Source organism: Mixophyes fleayi, chromosome 11, assembly GCF_038048845.1.
Source record: "Mixophyes fleayi isolate aMixFle1 chromosome 11, aMixFle1.hap1, whole genome shotgun sequence".
NCBI lineage: Eukaryota > Metazoa > Chordata > Amphibia > Anura > Limnodynastidae > Mixophyes > Mixophyes fleayi.
This window is the reverse complement of record NC_134412.1, coordinates 61,211,901-61,233,331: the sequence shown is the minus strand read 5'-3', so window position 1 is coordinate 61,233,331 and position 21,431 is coordinate 61,211,901.

Below are 21,431 nucleotides of genomic sequence, written 5' to 3'. Positions count from 1 at the left end.
TCCTGAATGATACAAAACAACCCCCTAGTACAGACAGACAATAAAATATATGAACATTATTTACACTCCTATAGTAACATCTACCAGCCCTGTCTATCTAGTATTTAGTATTCTAGTGACCACTGAAACCACAGTCAGCATCAACATCACCGCCACACAATACAGAAATCCTGCCCCCTACAAGCTATTTCATCACCTCCCCACCAATTCATCCCCCCTGTCATTTTTATCAACCCGCACCAGACAGTTTATTACCCCACCTATCCAATTCACTAACCCCCCCCGTAGCCAGTTCCTTACCTCCCCATTGCTTTTTCATTAATCTCCCCTATCCAACTCATTAACCCCCCCTCTAGCCAGTTCATTACCTCCCCATTTTCACTTCATTAATCCCCCCCTCTAGCCAGTTCATTAACACCCCCCCATCCAATTGATATGCCCCTCTATCCAATTCATAAGCCCCCCCCTCTAGCCAGTTCATTAATCCCTATTTTCACTTCATTAATCCCCCCCCTCTAGCCATTTCATTAACTCCCCCATCCAATTCATATGCCCCCTCTATCCAATTCATAATACCCCCCCTCTAGCCAGTTCATTAATCCCCATTTTCACTTCATTAATCCCCCCCTCTAGCCAGTTCATTAATCCCCATTTTCACTTCATTAATCCCCCCCTCTAGCCATTTCATTAATCCCCCCCATCCAATTCATAAACCCCCCCTCCAGCCAGTTCATTACCTCACCATTTTCACTCCATTAATCCCCCCTATCCAATCCATACTAGAAGATCATTAATCCCCCCATATCCAATTTATAAGATCCCCCCAGTCATCTCCCCCCCTCCACATGTGTGTGTAAATAAATTTGTTTTATATATATATATATATATATATATATATATATATATATATAATATATATATATATATATAGATATATTTATATAGATATATATCTGTAAATAAAATTGTAAAACATTAATACATTAAACACACTTCATTATGCACTTCCTCTCTTACCTGATCTTGCAGCGTAGACTACCTGATGTTCTCTTTTGCTTGTTCTTGGAGTGTTGTCCGTTGGCTTCTGGAAACTTGGGAGCCCTGTATTTAAAAAAAATTGCAAAAAATATTGCAAAATTTGTATTATAGTGCAAAATTTTAACAAATCCTGAATGATACAAAACAACCCCCTAGTACAGACAGACAATAAAATATATGAACATTATTTACACTCCTATAGTAACATCTACCAGCCCTGTCTATCTAGTATTTAGTATTCTAGTGACCGCTGAAACCACAGTCAGCATCAACATCACCGCGACACAATACAGAAATCCTGCCCCCTACAAGCTATTTCATCACCTCCCCACCAATTCATCCCCCCTGTCATTTTTATCAACCCGCACCAGACAGTTTATTACCCCACCTATCCAATTCACTAACCACACCCCCCCCCCGTAGCCAGTTCCTTACCTCCCCATTGCTTTTTCATTAATCTCCCCTATCCAACTCATTAACCCCCCCTCTAGCCAGTTCATTACCTCCCCATTTTCACTTCATTAATCCCCCCCTCTAGCCAGTTCATTAACACCCCCCCATCCAATTGATATGCCCCTCTATCCAATTCATAAGCCCCCCCCTCTAGCCAGTTCATTAATCCCTATTTTCACTTCATTAATCCCCCCCTCTAGCCATTTCATTAACTCCCCCATCCAATTCATATGCCCCCTCTATCCAATTCATAATACCCCCCCTCTAGCCAGTTCATTAATCCCCATTTTCACTTCATTAATCCCCCCCTCTAGCCATTTCATTAATCCCCCCCATCCAATTCATAAACCCCCCCTCCAGCCAGTTCATTTCCTCACCATTTTCACTCCATTAATCCCCCCTATCCAATCCATACTAGAAGATCATTAATCCCCCCATATCCAATTTATAAGATCCCCCCAGTCATCTCCCCCCCCCTCCACATCCGTTGTGTCACCCCCCTGATATTTAAAAAGCACTTACCTTGCTGTCTTGTGTTCTCCTCTGACCAGACGCCGGCGCTTCTATCATCTTCACACGCAGCTAACAGCATCCAACGCTGTTAGCTGCGGGCGCGCTCTGTGTGATTAGTGTGGTCACGTGACCACACTAAGCAATACACTGATAGGGCAGCTAACAGCGTCGGATGCTGTTAGCTGCGTGATTGGGCACAGGAACATGCGGGACCGCCCCTTTGAGACCAGGGGCGGCCCCATTAGAGGAGAAAAAAGCCAATCACCGGCACTTGAAGAAAAACAAACACAAAAAAAAAAACAGCTTGTCAGTGTTCCGCGCTGCGCCCCCCAGGACTCAGCGCCCCAGGCTGCAGCCTGATCAGCCTAGTGGTTGATCAGGCCCTGTGTTAGGTACAAATTGCCATCAATCTGGTATTATTTAAGAGATAAAAACTGTAGGGGTGACCCTTGATGAATCTGTTAATTTCCTGTTAGCAGTATTAGCTGGTGAAAGCAGATAAAAAGAGGAAGTCTTGGACATACCTGACTTAGAGGTGTTGCGTCTTAATTTTATTATAGCCCAGTTAAGCAAATCCACCTTAGTGAAGGCCAGGGAAAATATTAAAGTGGTTAATAGAAAACCAAAATTTCCAGGAGCTGAAAAAGTGTTCCCCCATATGGTACAGAACCTTGATTGTCTTTACCATGTAGGCAAAATAAAAGGCGAGGCAATAGCCCTATTGTAGGAATGCGTTGGATATGGCCAGCAAACATGCGTTAGGGGGACACTTGGGAAGTGAAAACACAGAGATAAGGTTGGTTCCTTTGTAAAGTCTGCTAAGGAACACCAGTATGTTTAAATAAAAATAAAAAAGTGTGTTCAACCTGACAGGTGTTAACAGAGCCGGGGGGGGTTATTATGAGATGGTGACTGATAAAGTCTGGAAATTAAGTATTTTTTCTCTCAGAACATTGTTCTATGTCTTTTTGAAGGCTTTGATTGAGTTTGAGATCACCTGGGGTCTGCTCTCTTATAAGCAGGATGTGTCTCTAGTGAGGAACTGTGAAATTACCTGCGCTATTATTTGATTGGGCATAGACCAGAATCATGGTCACATTTGTTTTGATGGCAATAAAAGCCAGTCAGAATGGATTTAAACCCTTTCAAGTGGACTATTTGACTGTTAATGTCACTGAAAGCTGCTGAGTTTTCCTGAAAAAGAGCTAAAACCCCACAATATGTATTTACATTTATTTGTACTGCTCTGAATTTGATTTATATGCTTTGGTAATGTAGTAATAAATATTTTAAGAAACTACAGATTTTTTAGTGTGCTAGATTTTCTACTATTGACAAGGTGGTTTTAGAAGGTGCATGTTGTCACAAGATCAATAAGAAAAGAACTTAGTTACCTGTCACCAGTGGTTGGATTCCAATGGCTTGTAGCAGCTGGATCTGGAAGGCATATAGGAAAAAAATCTGCACCAGAATAGACTTTATATATTTAACTTTCCGCTGATAGTATATCCCAAAACTTAATTCTATTGGGGTGCTCTCCTAGCACGAATTATTATTCATCAAAAAGTCAAGAAAAAAGGGTTCTAGTGATGGAGACACATTATTTTAAACTGCCGGTTCTAAGACTCAAAAAGACTTTTACCTGAAAGGAAGACAGCTGAAGTAGCAGACAGGGAGAGGTATTTAGTAATATAGATCCCTGCCGCTCCACCAATATAACAATGTATGACAGAGTCTGTGACTATAATTAATTAAACTTTATATAGTGTATTAATGGGAATAAGAAATAATGTCTGCCGCTCTGGCCAGAGTATACAACACAGTAGAAATAGGTTGTTAGCAGATAAAATAATCACAGAAAAAGTATAAGTACATAATTATACTGCAGTCATATGGTAAGGAGTCTTAGCTCTCATTCCGTAAGCAAATAGATAATATCCAGTATACAATCCTGGTGGTCCACGGAATATCTTGGTCACTATAATCAGTGTATATATGTCCTAGTATATATCTAATACAACTAGGTACGATTATAATGTTTCCAGTCTTGGTAATAAATGTGACTTATATTATGTTGAGCACAAAGATAAGTGTCCTCTGGGGATTATGGGTGACTTACAGTTTATGGTGAAACACAAAGTAAAGTGTCCCTCCGATTGACCTTGTTTCCTTTCAAAATCCAATGGAAAGGGTAAGGCAGCGGGTGGTTAGTAGGCAGACTTGCTGCTGCCAACAGGGTGCTAGCTAGCGCATGTGCAGCTTCCTCACAGTGCTCCCAACTGTTGCTCTCTCTGTCTGCAGTTCCTTATGTCCTGCTTATCGGGCAAATCTTTAATGGTTACAGAGTGAAGGTTTATTGGAGCCTGGTGAGTCACTATGATGGTAATGTAGTAGGATAGAAATATATGGAGGTATAAAAGAAATAACCAACGCGTTTCACCTCTGTTAAAGAGGCTTCCTCAGGGATAAATGTGTCTCATTCATTCAGGAGAGAATAAGAATTAAGATTAAGCTTTGCAGTTTATAACAACACAGTTCAGATTTCCATCCGCATAGGCACACAGTCTAGCAATATAAAGTGAGCGGTGTTTCAAAGATGTTAAAAAGTAGCGAGTACAATAATCCAGATCCAAGTTGGTACACAGGGTAGCAGAAGTCAATGAACAGGGTTCCAGTGGATTAATCGGTAGTAAGTCCACAGAGAATTCTGCACACAGGGTAGCAAAAGTCAGTGAACTGGGTTTTGAGGGGTTAGAAAGCCAAGTCAATGCACAGAAGGATATCACAGATACAGAGGCTGAATAGAGCTAACACAATTACCTAGCAAAGTTTGGATGAAGATGGGTCTCTTTTATAGTACCTGTAGGGGCATCTTGTTGATGTCAGCAGGAAAACTTTAAAGAATGAATCAGAAAGACTACGCATGCGCAGAACTACTGGCAATGTTGCTAAGCAATGCAAGATTCCAAACGAGACTTCAATTGTCGAGCCTGAGCAAGAATGGCGAAGACAGAAGAGCGATAACACAGGGCAAGCAGTGAGAAGGTAAGATGCGGAAAGTCCGCAGCTGCAGTCCCTGCTGCCCTTGAGTCATGTTTCTTAAGAAACGTGTGACTAAATAAAGTATGTATGTTGGAGAAAAATATGTTTTCTAGAGTGTTTTTGCCACAACTGGAGTGTTAATGTGTTTTATTTAATAAAAATAAATATATTTTTAGTAAAAAAGCATGACCCCCACCCAAAACCGCAGTGAACAGTAATTCACCTGTAAAAAAATACATAGAAATAAATTAGAGATGTTCACTGACCCCCGTGTTCTGGTTTTGGTTTTGGATCTGGATTAACGTCGTGTTTTGGTTTTGGTTTTGTCAAAACCGCTCTTGTGTGTTTTGGTTTTAGTTTTGGATCCTTATTTTTTATAAAATCCCTATTTTTTTTGCTAAAATCACATAAAAAAAATTTCCCCCTACATTATTATTAACCTCAATAACTCTAATTTCAAGTGATTTGCAGACAATTTCGACCAGCTCACAGGTCACAATATTATTTTCATACACTTTCCAACAAAGACTGCAGCAGTTTTTGCCAGTGATAAGAAGAAGACCATTGTCATGCCTTGGCCTAAGACCAAAAATCCACCTCTTATGTGTGGAGTTATTTTTAAACAAATCCTGACAAAAGTTATCTAGCCATTTGTAGCATTGTAAAGCCACAGTCAGTATAGGTAGGGACCTTAACCATCTAGGAACCTCATCCATGTTACGCCATTTGAGGCGAGTTCATTGAAAGATTTTGTGAAAATCAGAAACTTATGCTAAAAAATAACAACAAGCAGTCCAGCATCAGCTAGGTCCCTTTTCTCAGCTAGATCCCAGCACCTGCATTTTATATCCCCAACACCTTCATCATCAATATCTTCACAAGTGATCATAGTTAGTCCTGCATCCAAGCTTCTAAGGCTAGATGACTACTCCCCTATCCAGGACTCCTCAGAAGAATCCTTTAGGGTTAGGCCCACTGCTGCTCCTGCTGCTGGTGGTGGATCTTCAACCCAGAAGCAGACCAAGAAGAATACTACTAGTAGTTTACAACAATTGACTGTTAAACAAATCTTTGCAAGAGGAAGCAAGTATTAAAGTTGTCACCCAGTCACAAAGCGGATCACAGACTCCATGGCGACTATGCTAGTATTAGATCTGCGTCCAATATTCACTATTAATGCAGCTGGTTTTAGACAGTTACTTAAGGTATTCTGTCCCCACTACCAAATTCCATCATGACACTATTTTACTATAAAAGCTATTCCTCACCTGTACCAGAATGTTCGTAAAAATGTAATTATTGGCCTACAAAATGCCATTCTACCCACTGTACACTTAACCACAGATATGTGGACAAGTGGAAATGGGCAAACTATAGATTATATGATTGTGACAGCCCACTGGGTTGGTGATTTGTCTTCACCAGCAGGGACAGCAGCAGCATGTATCCAAGAACGCCACATATTTCTGAGGCAGGCTACTCTGTGTATCATCTGCTTCACTAAGAGGAATATTATTTTTATTATTATTAACATAGATTTGTAAGGCACCACAGTGCTCCACAGCACCGTACAGTAGGGAAGACAAGGACATACATAAAACAAGAGATATGTAAAACAAGAACAGACAAGGCAGACAAAATGAATGGAGAGATGAAAACAAAGGTTATGGAGGACCCTGCTCATTTGAGACCTTACATTCTAAAGGGAATGCCACACAGCTGAAACAAGAGGAGCGAGTGTGGCTCAGAGTGGAGATTGGGATAATTGTGCATTAGTGTGAATAGTGTTAACAAGGATAAGGTCACCTCTAAAAAAAGAGATGGGTTTTCATAGAGCATCTAAAAATTTGAAGGCTGTGAGAAAGTCTGATTGAGGGTGGTAGGATATTCAATATGTGGGGAGCAGCACAGGAGAAGTCTTGAAGTGAGAGGTAGTTATCAGAGACGAGACAAGATACAGGTCAGAGGTAATACCACTGACAACTTGTTTGGAAAACTAAGGGATGTCATTGCAACGTGACTTATCATGCTTGAACTCTCCTGAGGATATGTGATTTCTGATAACGCCACCAATATTGTTAGAGCATTACAGCAGGGGGAATTCCATAACATTCCCTGTTTTGCTCACACAATCAACTTGGTGGTACAGAATTTTAAAAAAAATGACAATGACATGCAGGAGATGCTGTCTATGTCTCGAAATATTTAGGGCAATTTTCGGGATTCTGCAGCAGCATGTAGGAGAATGCAGCAGCTGCAAGAAGATTAGAATTTACAGGGAATGTACTTTAGTCCAGTGCAGTGGAAAATATTTTTCGTGTTGTGCAAAGTGCTGAAACCACTTGAAGTAGTCACCTGTGAAGAGAGTGCAGACAGTTAGCTTGAGTCAAGTGATTCACCTAATTAAACTCGTAAAGCAGCAAGAGAAATTGAAGGAGGAAATGAAACAAAGCAATTCCGCTAATTATGTTGGACTGGTAGATTAAGTCGTGTATTCGCTTTGCCAGGATCCAAGAGTTATCAACATCTTGAAATTGGATCATTACAATTTGGCAACTGTGCTTGATCCTAGGTTTAAGAGTTATTTCGTCTCTTTCTTCCCAACTGACCCAGATCTCTAGAGATGCAATGAGCTCCTGGTCAGCAAGCTGAAAGCTCAAGTGGTACATAACACAATGACATCTCCTCCTTCAGTTTCTCTGATAATTGCTATTAGAAGAAAACTTAGCTTTCCCAAGACACTCAGTGTTGATGCAAATGAGTCTGCACAACATTTTGACATTTGGTCTGGTCTAAAAGAATTGCCCAAAAATCGTGACAACTTTTCCGTTAATTGATCTATAAATTCCATGAGGAAAGCCATTACCAGCAATTGCATCAAAGTACACAGACCTCTGTGATAGTGGATTCCAGCGGGGATGAATTAGTATTGTTTGAGGATGATGTACACACTGATGCGGGTGAATATGAAGGCAGTGTAGATTGCAGGTGCTGAGATCTAGCTGAGAGAAGGGAACTAACTGATGCTGGTATGCTTGGTAATATTCTGGGTATATTGGCATGCTGGCAATTTTATGTTTTTCTACAGTAAACTTTCACCTTCATTAGAGAGGTTTTTTTTCTTTAAAAAGGTACAAGCTTTTTTGCATTTTGGTCTCCCTGACTTAAAACCACTATGCACTTGAACATAGGCTTTAGAACATAAGGTCGACAGATTAGTATCATCATGACTGAGACTGGAGAGTGACAATAACAATGCCACCCCTCCTGTTTCTGTATGAGCTATAGCACAGTAGAATGTCACTGGAGACGTTTAAGAATACTCAGCCATATTATTACATTTTAGCACTGAATCCTGCCACCTCTCCTGTTTCTGAGTGAGCTATGGTACAGTAAAATGTGTGTGTGTGTATGTTAGGGAATTTAGACTGTAAGCTCCAATGGGGCAGGGACTGATGTGAATGAGTTCTCTGTACAGCGCTGCGGAATCAGTAGCGCTATATAAATAAATGGTGATGATGATGATGAATTGCAGATTTAGACCAAGACTGCCAGCCCTATTATTCCTATTTCAGCAATGACAATTAGCAAGGGAGGAATGGAGCTCTCCTCTTTGTGTGTTACCTATATAACACAGTACAATGTGACTGCAGATTTAAAAGACTAAGCCTGCCAGTCCTATTATTTCTATTTCAGCAATGACAATTAGCAATTGAGCAATGGAGCTCTCCTGAATGTCATTGGAGACTATGAAGAACACTGCTACCCCTCCTCTTTCTTTTCTACCTATGATGTGGAGGGTGGTACTTATAGGATCCAAAACTTTCGTTATCGGCCTAGGCTATAAGCACTAATGCTAATAGCACTTTTGGGGAGCAGCACACTGTTTGTTTTTTGTTTATTTAATTATTTTTAAAAAACACTTACAAGGTCTGTGCTAATGATTATCATCATCCTCTAGACTGGTGTATCTGCGTTTGTCTCGACTTCTATATAGGCTGCAAGTATATGATCTGTCATTGAACTTTACAGTCATTGGCCTACGTTGAAATGCCCCTTTCTTCCCCCTTCTACCTTTCCAAGTAAAGAAAGTAGTAAGTGTAAGATATGTCTGAGTCTGCATAGGGACTTTTTTTTCTTACAATTTTCTTGTGTTTTCTCTGTAGGGAAATTCATATTTTAAACAAATAAAATTAACTTGCGTCCAACTCTTTATTCTAGTTGGAGCACTGTCAAATCTGACTTTAATTTAGCCTTTACCCTTTTGATAGAACTCCCCCTCCCACCAAAGGATGCAGCATAGAATGTACTGCAGAGATGAGTGAACCAACCATATTTTGATATTATTTGATTTTGGTTTTTAGCAAACCCAGACTGGTGTTTTGTTTTTATTTTTATTTTTGATTTAACTCAAATCAAGTGTAAACTTGATGAAAAAATGCAAAAATTATATAATTTTGATCTATGTTTTCCTTCTTAATATTTATACAATTTACATTCATTTAAATTCATTTACATTCTATTTTATAATAGCCACCTTTCAACTGACAGTATTATAATAATAAGACTCTGAGCAATGTTGACAACAGGCAGGCTAGCTGATAATGTTACATGTAATAGTAGCTATAGATGAGTTGTCCTTGACCATTCCCACCTTCCCCTATGTTTTAGATTAAACAGGACATGCATAATATAATATAACAAACCAGGCTCTTCAGCCATAGGAATGTATATTTTTTGGTTAAAGTACTTGGTTTGTTTTGGCCCTCCAAATACATTATGGATTTTTGACTATGGATTATGGATCAGATTCTAAATTTCATAACTACTATATTTAAACCTGAACTTCTTTTTTAGTTTTTTTTAACTATTAGTATTGAAGCACTGTTTGACTTTTAAATATTTTTTTTTAAATACTAGGAATATATTTCTAGTACACATAATTTACCTCGTCCTCACCAGCACTAATGTCAAGTTCATCACCCAATATCAGCTCACCCCACTAAATTTACATGCTAGGAGATGGCATTGGATTCAGTGGCAGATATAAATGTTGGGGTACATTTGCATTGCTCTGTGAGCCACCAACAAATTTTGTAATAATTGGGGTCCCCACCCTACAAATTGCATCCGAAATATCTTGTTTGTTCCACAAACACCTAGAAGACACCCTACTTACAGGCATTAAGCCACATAAAGCATCCAAACCCAGAGGCAAAACTGCGGCCTACCATACGTGCTTCTCCTGTCCTGACACCATACACTCGCCACTGAGGCAGCTGAGCCCTACCTCTGATGTGCTATGTTCTTTCCCCTGGAACCAGGACCTGCTGATACTTCCTGCTGAAGACAAAGCTGCAATGGACCAACTGCCTGGTGGTTCTAAATGGGGAAAGACAAACAGGGGACATATAAAAAAGACACAGGGTAGCCGAGAGAGTCAACAACACAAGCAGCATTACAACAGATGTTTGCCAACTCGCTCACACTAAATTCTCGTCCACACTAACCTCAATCACTCGTACAAGGACTGAGCGAGGGAGCACCCAACATAGCTCACTGAGATTGATCTGGGATAAATCCTAAGCTACCTTAAAGCTCTCCCAACTGTTAAGACTTGCTTCTGTCAGCAGTACATCATCTCCTCTTTGGATGCTGCTTTGACTGTACCAGATCCTACCTGTAAGGGGTTAAGCCCTCATCATTTGTCCTGGATCCTCAAAACCTGTGTCTGGTCTTTATAGTCTGCCTTTCCAGCAGACTGGTGCCAGTTCATCAATTGTGTATTGTTCCTCGTCTCACTCTCAGTATTCCTGAGATCTGTATTTGATTGATCTCCTTGTATCAGACTCCTGCTTAGTTTAAACACTGAACTAGGAGGTGCGGAATCTAACATACCCCTGGTGTTCACCAGGGACCCCTGCAAGGAGGTGTGGGCTTCGCTGCAAGAGGTACGCAGGTCGTGGTCCACCTAGACAGCTACCATTTGTGGTGAAGGAAAGGTCAGAACGGTCCGGATCAAACCAATGGAGACAGATAGTACAACAGAGAAATCCAAAGAGAAATCACACAGGCCGAGGTCAAGGGTCACGAGAAATCCAGAGAATTGTCAGCAAGCCGTTTCCTGTTTTCTACCAAGGTAGAAAACAGGAAACAGGAGAGGAGTCAATGGAAGCTGGGTCAGAATCAAATGTGCACTGGAACAAAGAACTCTGGAGAACAGGGGGTCCTGATACTCTGGCATGCGCATCAGCTCTCTCTCGTATTTTTTTTTGGGCCAAAGGGAAGGGGGGGGGAAACCCCCCCTCCCCCTGACAATCCTGGGTGCGCCCCTGAAGACTTGAGTTAATTTGTAATAGAATGTAAGCTGAGGGACTTAATAGTTAAACTGACTTCAACCCATGCACTACCCACTAAACTTTCTTGGCTTCCCCAGCAAATCATAAGTTGTTTATATACTACAAACTGTAGACATTTATGTGCACAGGATCTTTTTTACATCTTTACTCTGACCAAAAGGTTTATATACAGATAAAAAGAGTGGGAAAACAATGTGGGTCTAAGCTCTGCAAGGTATTAGCATTGATACAATGAATTTCAGAGAAAAAGGGAAAGTTGATAATAAATGTTCCTTTTATTAATACACAGTCAGCAATAAAATATTTACAATATGTAATGTTTTAAAAACATCGAAAGTGATTTTATGTATATTTGTATAACAAGTCCGCATATGCAGTTTTAATTAGGGCATGTTTCCTAATTAGTATTAATATGAACAGAAAACCATCTGAAAGTATAATAATTGAATATACTATTAGTGCACTGGACTCTATTTGAACCTATTTGACAAAATATATAGCCTTTTCACCTCAAAGAATTACCACCTTTCCCCACATGGTGGCACACAGTAGACAGATATGCAAATACTTATTAATCTCTTGGATGTCATATGGGCAGACTAAAAACAAAAAAAGGAAGCAGTGCTGCTACACTAAATATACAGCAGTGATTTTTAGGCTCACAGAGAGAGCATGCCCACAGTAGTATAGGTCACAAGACACTAGCATGCACCAGAAAGGCACAGTGGGAGAAATGGACTTGGGAGATGTGAGTAATTGTGAATGGGGGCACAGGACAGCTTTGTAATGTATACTGAATACTGAAGAATAGGGGCATATTGTACATCAGGAATGGGGGTGGGGGTGTTTTGTAAGTGTGTACTGTGCAGTATTGGGTATTTTTTGTGTACTGTATATTGGTGGTTATTGCATTTATGCAATGTGTAATGGTAAGTATCACATGGGTACTGTACAATGGTGAGTATTGCATGTTTGTACTGTGCATTGTAAGGCATTGTATGTGTGTACTGTATAGTGCTGGTTATTGCATGTATGCAATGTGTAATGGTAAGTATTGCATGTGGGAAGTATTGTATGTGTGTAGTATACAATAGTGGGTAGTTTATGTATGTATGTATGTATGTATGGTGCAATGGTCGCATTTCTGCAATTTGCAATGGTGGGTATTTTATGTGTGTACTGTGCAATGGGGATATTGTATTTGTGTACTATGCTTTGGGGTTAATGTATGTGTAATGAGCAATAGGGCCATATAGATGGAACAGTGTTTATTGAAGTAAAATGTGCAATGGGGAAAATGGTAAAATGGTGAAAATGTTGCTTGCAATTGTGCAGAATATCCTAACTATTCATATCTAAACTAATTATGGTGTACCGTTCATTACACAGCCATTTCCTCTAATACTGTATAGAGAATAAAGAAAGCACACTTTATAGTAAGCAATGAAGAAATGTTGTTTAGCCAAGGGAACTGTATTTATAATGATAAAGCAAGGTAATATAATTTATTTTACTATTCTCTTAGCCTTCCTCTATACAGAAGTAGATACTTTTTAAATTTCACCAACATTTTTAATGCCTTGGCAGAGGGATTGTGCTGTAAATGCAACAGTATTGCAAAGAAGTGTCTCACATCAAAAACAAATTTATTTTTTGGATCCACAGGACTACAATCTCTGTTCAGCTGCTGGACCAACTAAGCTCATCTGTTGCTATTTCTGTTTGATTCCTGGATCCATTGATCCCAATATCAGTATCTCAAAACACGTGTCTAAGCAGTGTAAGTTGGCTAACTAATGGGTATTAGTTACAAACCACTACAGAGAGTGGGTTTGTAGGCTATGGTGTGTCTGTGGCAAAGGACAAAATAAACACACATGCATTCAATATATTGGACAAGTAGACATGTTCCGAAATGAGCCCCAAAGCACTACGTGTGGATTGTTGTGTATGCCAAAAGGAAGCATAGCAGTATAGTAATTTAGCAAATACTTCCTTGGGACAGTTTCGTGTGCACCTTGGATCTGAGATCTGTTTGTAACAAGCTACGTCCATCCATAATTTATTCATTTCAAAATCCCTCAAGCTACTCTCTTTTCTGACACTATGTGTGCTACAGCTGTCTGCTATGGGGAACCCTCCCTTAGGTAACACCCAGATCCGGAGATAGACAAGATGACTTCCTACTTTATCCATACTGCACCTTCTGAGTCATACATTTGGAAGCCACAGACAAAAATAATTCTAAGCGAAACAGGTATTATAAATCCCCAGGAAGTATGAAGGTCTATATCCAACCCAGCCTATCAATCAAATATATCTGGAGGTGCACCTATACATATATGTGAATGTCACATACAGAAATAGAGGAGAGAGATGTGTTTCTATAGTGCTCCTCTTTCTCTGTGTGTCATACTCTTGTAACCCTATTCTCCTTTAAAGTCCACACCATCCATCTCTTTTCTCCACTCCACCTTTGTGTTGTTGTCTTTTATCAGCCCCCAGGTCCAATCTCCCAATTCCGTGACACTGCTTGGGTCACATATTTCCTATGCTCAGACCTACATACACTCATATTGTGCGATTTCAACATTTTCAATGACAAAACCACTGTCTCTGCTTCTACTAATCTCCCCTATAACTACCATGTCTTGCCTGCATCTAGCATCATCTTTTTTTTTTATAAAGTATTTTTATTAGTTGCATATCTGATTAAGACATACTTAGGTCATGAGAACTTGCTAGTGGTAGATAAGATGCACCACACTACCTGGCAGCTATCCACCATGGCTAAATAACACATCTGGGAGGAAATAACCAAGCAGGTCAACGCTGTGGCTCCCATACACAGATCTGTAACCAAAATTAAAAAGAGGCAAGTGAAATAAAGTTGCCAAAATAAATTGTATGCTCATAATACATTGGGACAATGGCCACCTTCTTTTAATATGTTTTTTCACACAAATGGCTAACACATGTGACTTTCTATTTATCTAAGTAATAAAAAAATCTCTAAGTAATAAAAATCAATCATAAAATAAGTAAAAAGCTAACTTTTTTTACATTGTAATTGTTTAACAATATTTATGTGTCTATGGCTGTGATAGCTGTCTCCATTTATTGTGTGACCTTAAGCCAATAAATAATGATAGATATCTATATGTATGTCTGAAACAGTAATTTACATATATTAGGCACTACCCATAGAAATATTCTAGCATTTGCACATTTCACACAATTTTAAATGACACCTAGATGACAAGATACAGGAAAACCAGAGGCTTGCAAGGGGGCAGGTGGTGGAACCATGGCGCCATTGGGTCTAACACCTCTGTAGCACATAGCATTGGCCTGCATTGATTAACAACTACAGGGTGTGGGACATATTGACACCTCTGAAAGTCCAATACAGAACAAATGCCATCAAGTAAATTTTATATCATAATACATGTATTAACTATTCCAAAACTTTAATGCTCTAAAGAAATAAATGTAGCTACATTAGTAAACACTTTTGAAAATATGTTATAGTCTTTGATGTCATCAAGTTATATAACATTGCCAAGTCATGAATTTAAAATAAAATTACAAGTACAATTACATAGTAACTTAAAAACTTTATAAACACACCATACAATCATGTAGTTTGTATGCATTATACATAAAACACTGTCAAGTTTACTATGTATTTCATTTGTATAGGTAAAGTTGCCATATAGGCACAAAATGGTAGTTATAGATATCGTAAATCCATTTGTTTCTTGGTGCTGTAAAAATGACCCTACATAAATGTGGAAAAGTGTATGCATTGGACATGTAAAATTATTAATGTGTGTAATGAAGTAAACAAATTTACACTAGTAAACAGATTTACATACAAGATGGCCTATGTACAAACTTTTATGACCAATCTATATTCATAAAAGGCTAATGCTGCTCCTCACCTTTATATGTGTGTGGTGAAATACTAGGTGGCAGTAAAGAGCTATAATACAACATATAACTGTACTGAAATGCATTTGATGTAACTATGTTACTGACTATATAGTGGATCCCAAATTTTCTCAGTTCGAGACACCATTAGGTTCTCCATAATTTTTTTCAAGGCACCCCTAAGCCAAAATAATTGCCAAGTAGTCCCCAGCCTTGCTTACTATTGGCCCTGGTCACGGCACCCCTGTAAGATCACCGTGGCACCCCAGGGAGCCGTGCGCACACAGTTTGAGAACCATTGGTCTATAAATATAAAAGGCTAACGCTGATCCTCACCTTTATAAATACACACAAAACACACAAACAAATCTGGTAAAATGTTTACAAATGACTCTTGTGTACTTGACTATTCCTGCCTACTGCATTTCCTCAATTCTTGGGCTTATTTTATTTTGTCTATTTAGGTTTTTGGGTTGCATTTACCATTTATAAATGACCTTTGCTATTCCAAATTGACTCGATATTCTAGCCATTCACTTTATTCGTGCTTAGTGTTAAATGATTAGGAATATACTAACAATTTAAGCAACAATGTGTAACTGTGATGTCACCTAAAAGGCAAATGTCTGCTTTGTGAGTAACTGCACAGCAAGAAGCAGCAAAAAGAAAAAAGGCGGAGTGGGTAAAGCCCGACGACAAACTATGACCGATGACCAAAGAGAATGCAAACGTGATCATCAACGGCATGCAAATCTGACTTCTCAGCAAATTTCCCATCACAGAGAAAACAATTGAAGAGCGAACAGGACAGAGGTAATATCACGTCAAGGCCTACAAAGTCAGCAAACAAGATGTTGGTAACTTTGATGAAGTTATATTAATTCTCATAACTGTGGTCCCATGAACAGTATTTGTGAATCTTGCCATGCTAAGCATTTTGCGGCTGAGCAGCCATCTGACAAACTATTCAGTCAGTTCTGCCACAAGGGTAAACTCAAATTGGGTGCACAAGGGTCCAACATGATTTTACTCTTATTGTTTTCCATCAATTTTACGGGCTTTTAACTAGTGTAAAAATAAATATAATGGACTAAAACTTTTATTATTTAAATATGTTTCTCATTTTTCCATTATGTGAGCTGTACATAGCAAGGAACTGTGTCACGGTGAATGTGAGGATGAGGAAGTAGAAAAAGAACCTAAAGAAAGTGCAGTAACACCATCTCCTGAGAGCCAAAATGTCAGACATCTCAAGCAAAAAATACTTACAACTACCACAACTTTCATGTTGGTGAAATGTATATCTATTCAGGTTCTGTGTGGGGAAAATAAAAAACTAAACTTAATATAATTTATTTAATAGCATATTTCATTGCCATTCACTAGAATCTAGATGATAATTTTTCTAAAAAAATAAAGTTCAACATAATTGCTAATTTATGCAATTGCTTAGAAAGAATAATTAAACCATACTTAGTTTTCTGTTTGTTGCTACTGATGTGTGAAAGTTTCACCTACCTCTTTAACATGGACAGCAAGTCTCAATAATGAAACAAAATGACATAATTGGCATCCCCAGCAATGGTCTTAAATAGTGTTTTTTTATAAGATGAGTGGTGTCGGGTGTGCAGGTGAATTAACCATCATCATGTTAGATTGCAAGAGACAATGCTATGTTTGGTCATCACTATCATTTGTCAGTTACACTTGCCCTGTAGCGGGTTCAAATGGGTATGACCGAAAACAAGCGTATGTATGACAAACACAGGACTTGAATCAGATAGATCTGTATTGGGATGCCCTTACTGAGCATGGCCTACATTAGTTCGTTCCTTCCCACCCGTGTTCCACCTCTCAAGTTTTAGGCAGTTTTAAGTGACATTTGCGTGCAGACATGAGTTGCATGCAATTGTGCTCATTGGTTTAATGTCCATTTCTGGACATGCATAGTGTAGAATCACGCAAGATCCACTATGCAAAAGGATGTACTTTCAAACACAAATCAGTCCCTATGAGTATAACATTAATTCAGAATGTTTTGTCTGTGTTCTTAGAACTGGGCCTTCAGGGGAATGGTTGTTCTCCCCATGTATTGAAGTCATTAAAGGAGATAGACAACATAAGAAGAATTACAATTTATATATTGCTGTATGGAAAATGTGTCACCTATTAGGCAAAACTATTTCTGTTGCCCTATTTGTGACAAAGCTACAAGTATTGCTTGGTGACTTGTTACACCAGTAGCAACCAGACGGTCTATGTGGAATCCAAGGTTTAACTTCTGTAGATTTTTATCTTCTCATAGTGCTCGGAGCAAAGATGTGTTTAAGTCTGTATTCCTCTTAAATATAACAGCTGGTTTCTCCTCTGCAGTTTTTTTTCAAGTATTTGATCCTGCTTCAAAAAATAAAAAAAATTCTCAGAATGCTTTGAATCTGTCTTGATTTATTGTTAGACTTAGTTACAAAAGGTATTAGGTTACCTGAGGAAACACTGCCCCTATCTTTTTCCTTCGCTGAGAACTCTTATCCAAATTGGTATATAAAGTGAAAGTCTCTTGATAGTATATTGCGGTACCCCCTTTGCACAAAATTCCCTAGCATATTTTCAGTTAGATCTTTAAAATATGTCTCCTAGGAACAATTTCCCAACTGCCCCTTCTGAATATAGTTCACCCACTATCTGTGATGTGAACTTATATAATACAAATACTTACTGGAATCTATAGGTTTGTTATAAATAAAATAAATGAATTTATTTCCTTGAACTGTGAGGGTGATATACAAGATGCTAATAAAAGGGCTTAAGTCTATGTTTGTGACACATTCTTGTTCCAAATCAGGATCCCTCTTTCAAAATAATAAATAAATAAATAATTGATATGACAGCCATAAAGCACCAGGTTTGCCCCCACAGGGTCTGTTCCAATAGAATCTTTGACCTTGCACATATGCAAGTTGGCAAAACTCGGGGCAAACCTTGTACCCATGGCCATCCTCAGTGTTTGTTATTAAAAGTGGATGCTGAAAAGAAAGTTGTGCGTGAATATAATTAAAATTGAATCAAGGAGAAAGTTGCATCGACCATCTGAGTTCCACTTAGTATTCTTAATAAGAATGTTCTTACTGCATCAACCCCTACACATCTTTATGTTGCCACTTGTAGTTCCAAAAGACTGTGCATTCTATGTTGAGAGTTTAACCCTGGTACTACCTGCCAGGGGTACAAGAATGGGCTCAGTGATACTCAGCATTGTGCCAATCACTTTTTCAGGGTCCCCCTTTAGAGACCCATCCTGAAGCTGAGTCGTTTGGGTTTGTAGAAAATATAAGGGGTAAAACCAGATGTTTTACCATGCATTTTGGCCTAAACCATATGCAGCTTGGTCTGCAATACATGCAGTTTAGGGGTTTGCAAACCACAACACTTTGGATGTGGTTTGGATTAGAAAACCACATCCGCTGTGTGGCAGTTTACAAACCACACAAAAACATGGCTTAGTATATTTCCTCCTTAGTTAATTTACAAGAATTTTTTGTGAACATTAAAAACAAGGTAAGGATCTTAGTAGGTTAGTAAACGGTAGGTTAGGATCTTTTAGTTTACAAGCAGTTAATGCTTAATTTAAATATATTTGTTTTTAGTGATGAATTGTTAATACTTTGGATATTTTGCGCCCAGGAATTTGTTAATGAAATTATCAGAATACTTAGATTGTTAATTGTGAAGGGTTTGCCTTGCAGTAAAATTGTTTGTAATATATGTGAGAAAGTTTATGATGAATACATATTATGACAAAGGGAGTGGTTTTCCACAGGCCTCTAAGAGAGGAATTAGCTATTCAGCTGACAGTCTGCAGGTAAAGGCTGCAGAATGGGTTACACACATGTATAACAGTGCACCGAGGTTAAGGTATACAGGTGTAAGACATGTGTGACAAAGTAAAAGTATAAGTGTGATTGAACTTACAGGATTTGAAAATGGTTTGAAAGTGTCTTTTCCACAGCTAACAGCAAAGCTAACAAGGTTTGTCTGCAGTGAAATACAATTACAGAATACCTGCAGAGAGCTCCCTTTTAAAAGCAAGATAAGAATATCACCTGTCCATCAAACTAACGCTGTGGAAAGAATCTCAAGTATAAAAACTTGTATTGTGCTACTATGCATTGCAACCGATGCCAAACAGTGGCCAGTGACCAGATAAGAAAAGTATGTCTAGTCTGCAATAGGTTGCCTGGTGTCATCCTGACGAAGTGTATGCTGTTTACTGTTTATACAACAATAAGTTGTCTGTGCCACAATATATATATTTATAGATAGAGAGAGAGAGAGAGAAAGTAGAACTGGAACTTAGTGTCAATATCTATAGGGCACCAAGTTATAGTAACATTGCTAGATAACATAGAAAGAAAAGCTAGCATTTTATTCTAGAAAAGGTGGCAAATATAATGGTGGAGAAACTAACATTTTGTTGGCTAAGGTTTGTGTATTGTGTATATATTTTTTATATGATGTATATTTTTTCTAGTATTCAGTTATCTTAGCTTATTTTACTTACAGATTTTTTAGTGCAAGGTTTTGACCAGGGCAGGTTTGAAAACTGCCAATGTGCAGTAATTCTAAGGATGTGTTGTGTAAACAGAAATATAGTTTCCGTTATTTCTCTTGTAAGTAATAGCAGAGGATGTCTTGAAGTAATGGTGGAACATGCCGGTAAAACGGTCAATTTTCTTGTCAATGTTGATACCAGAATGAAGTGACTGTGAAGAAGGCCTCTTCACGAGTCTGGTTATTCTTGTGCCACTTTGTCCTCAATATCAATTAGCAGTTGGGAGGAAGTTCTGAACAAGGGAGGAAAAGCCTACCGCAGGTTGACATGCAACTGTGCAGTGTTGCAAATAAGTATATTGGAGTTTCATGAAGATGGAGAAAATAATGCAAAACAGTAGATGGGTTATCTACACTGTAAATGGTGCATTATGGTGCCAGGTGTGTTGGAAACCATCATCTTCCTGAATCAGCTTAAAAAGAGCCTCACGTTACTCAACCTTTCCTCTATTCTTCTCCTAACATCATGATAAAGCCCTGGTCACAGAGATCCCTCTCCCTACCCAACAGAACACTGCCTCCCACAACATATCTTCTTACATAATATGATCTGCTCTAAACATGCTGATGAAATGACTGGTCATTTATTTTTCTAGCTCACCCACTTCAATGCTCTGACCCTAATCAAACAAACTTTAAAAACAATAAAACTGTAAGTTGCATAATCATTGCAAAAAAAGTCAGTCACACCATTGGAAATTAAAATGTTATTCTTCTTGTCCATGAATAAAAACAATGAACAAAGTCACAGAATTAAAATCAGTTATTTTAATCTTTGCAAGAAAAATATTATCTTGATATTTTGTTTAGGCAGGTCAGTGAAAGTAGGTCACAAATATAGTTAAAATTGAAACTGACAACTTATACCTGCAGAAGTCTAAACAATTGGCAACAACAATTGGAAACTTGAAGGCATAGTCTACATAAAAATAGATCAATTGTATAATGTGTTTATTACCTTTGTTTGATTTTAGAGTTTTCTATATATGCAAGCCCATGGAAATTAGTCATGCTTTAATTAATCTAGGCCAGTGTGTCACATAAACAGTGATATATAAACTGTACTTGTAATCTGATGGAGAACCGATTACTCACAAAGAGGTAATGAAGCAGTGATTTGACTCTGCATAACTGTAAAAGGATATCATAACCATTGTGTTAATTTTATTGTGCTAAACCACAATACAACCACTCGTTTCCAAACAGTTTTATGTACATCCATCAAAAGGGTTAACCTTTATTGTATCACATACTGTTATGGTTAAGCATTACAATATTAATAGCAGTGCTCTGATGAACATTTATGTTGTCTCTTTATTTAAAGAATCCAGTAATCAGTGGCAAACAATATAATGTGAAATGAATATTTCCCCCCTGGTATTTTTTTGATATGGAATCTCTGTTTGTGCAGTTTGTTGTCTGGTAATGTAGGGAATCTGATGATACACTTGCTTAATAAGCCTGCCAACAGAGACCAATATTACA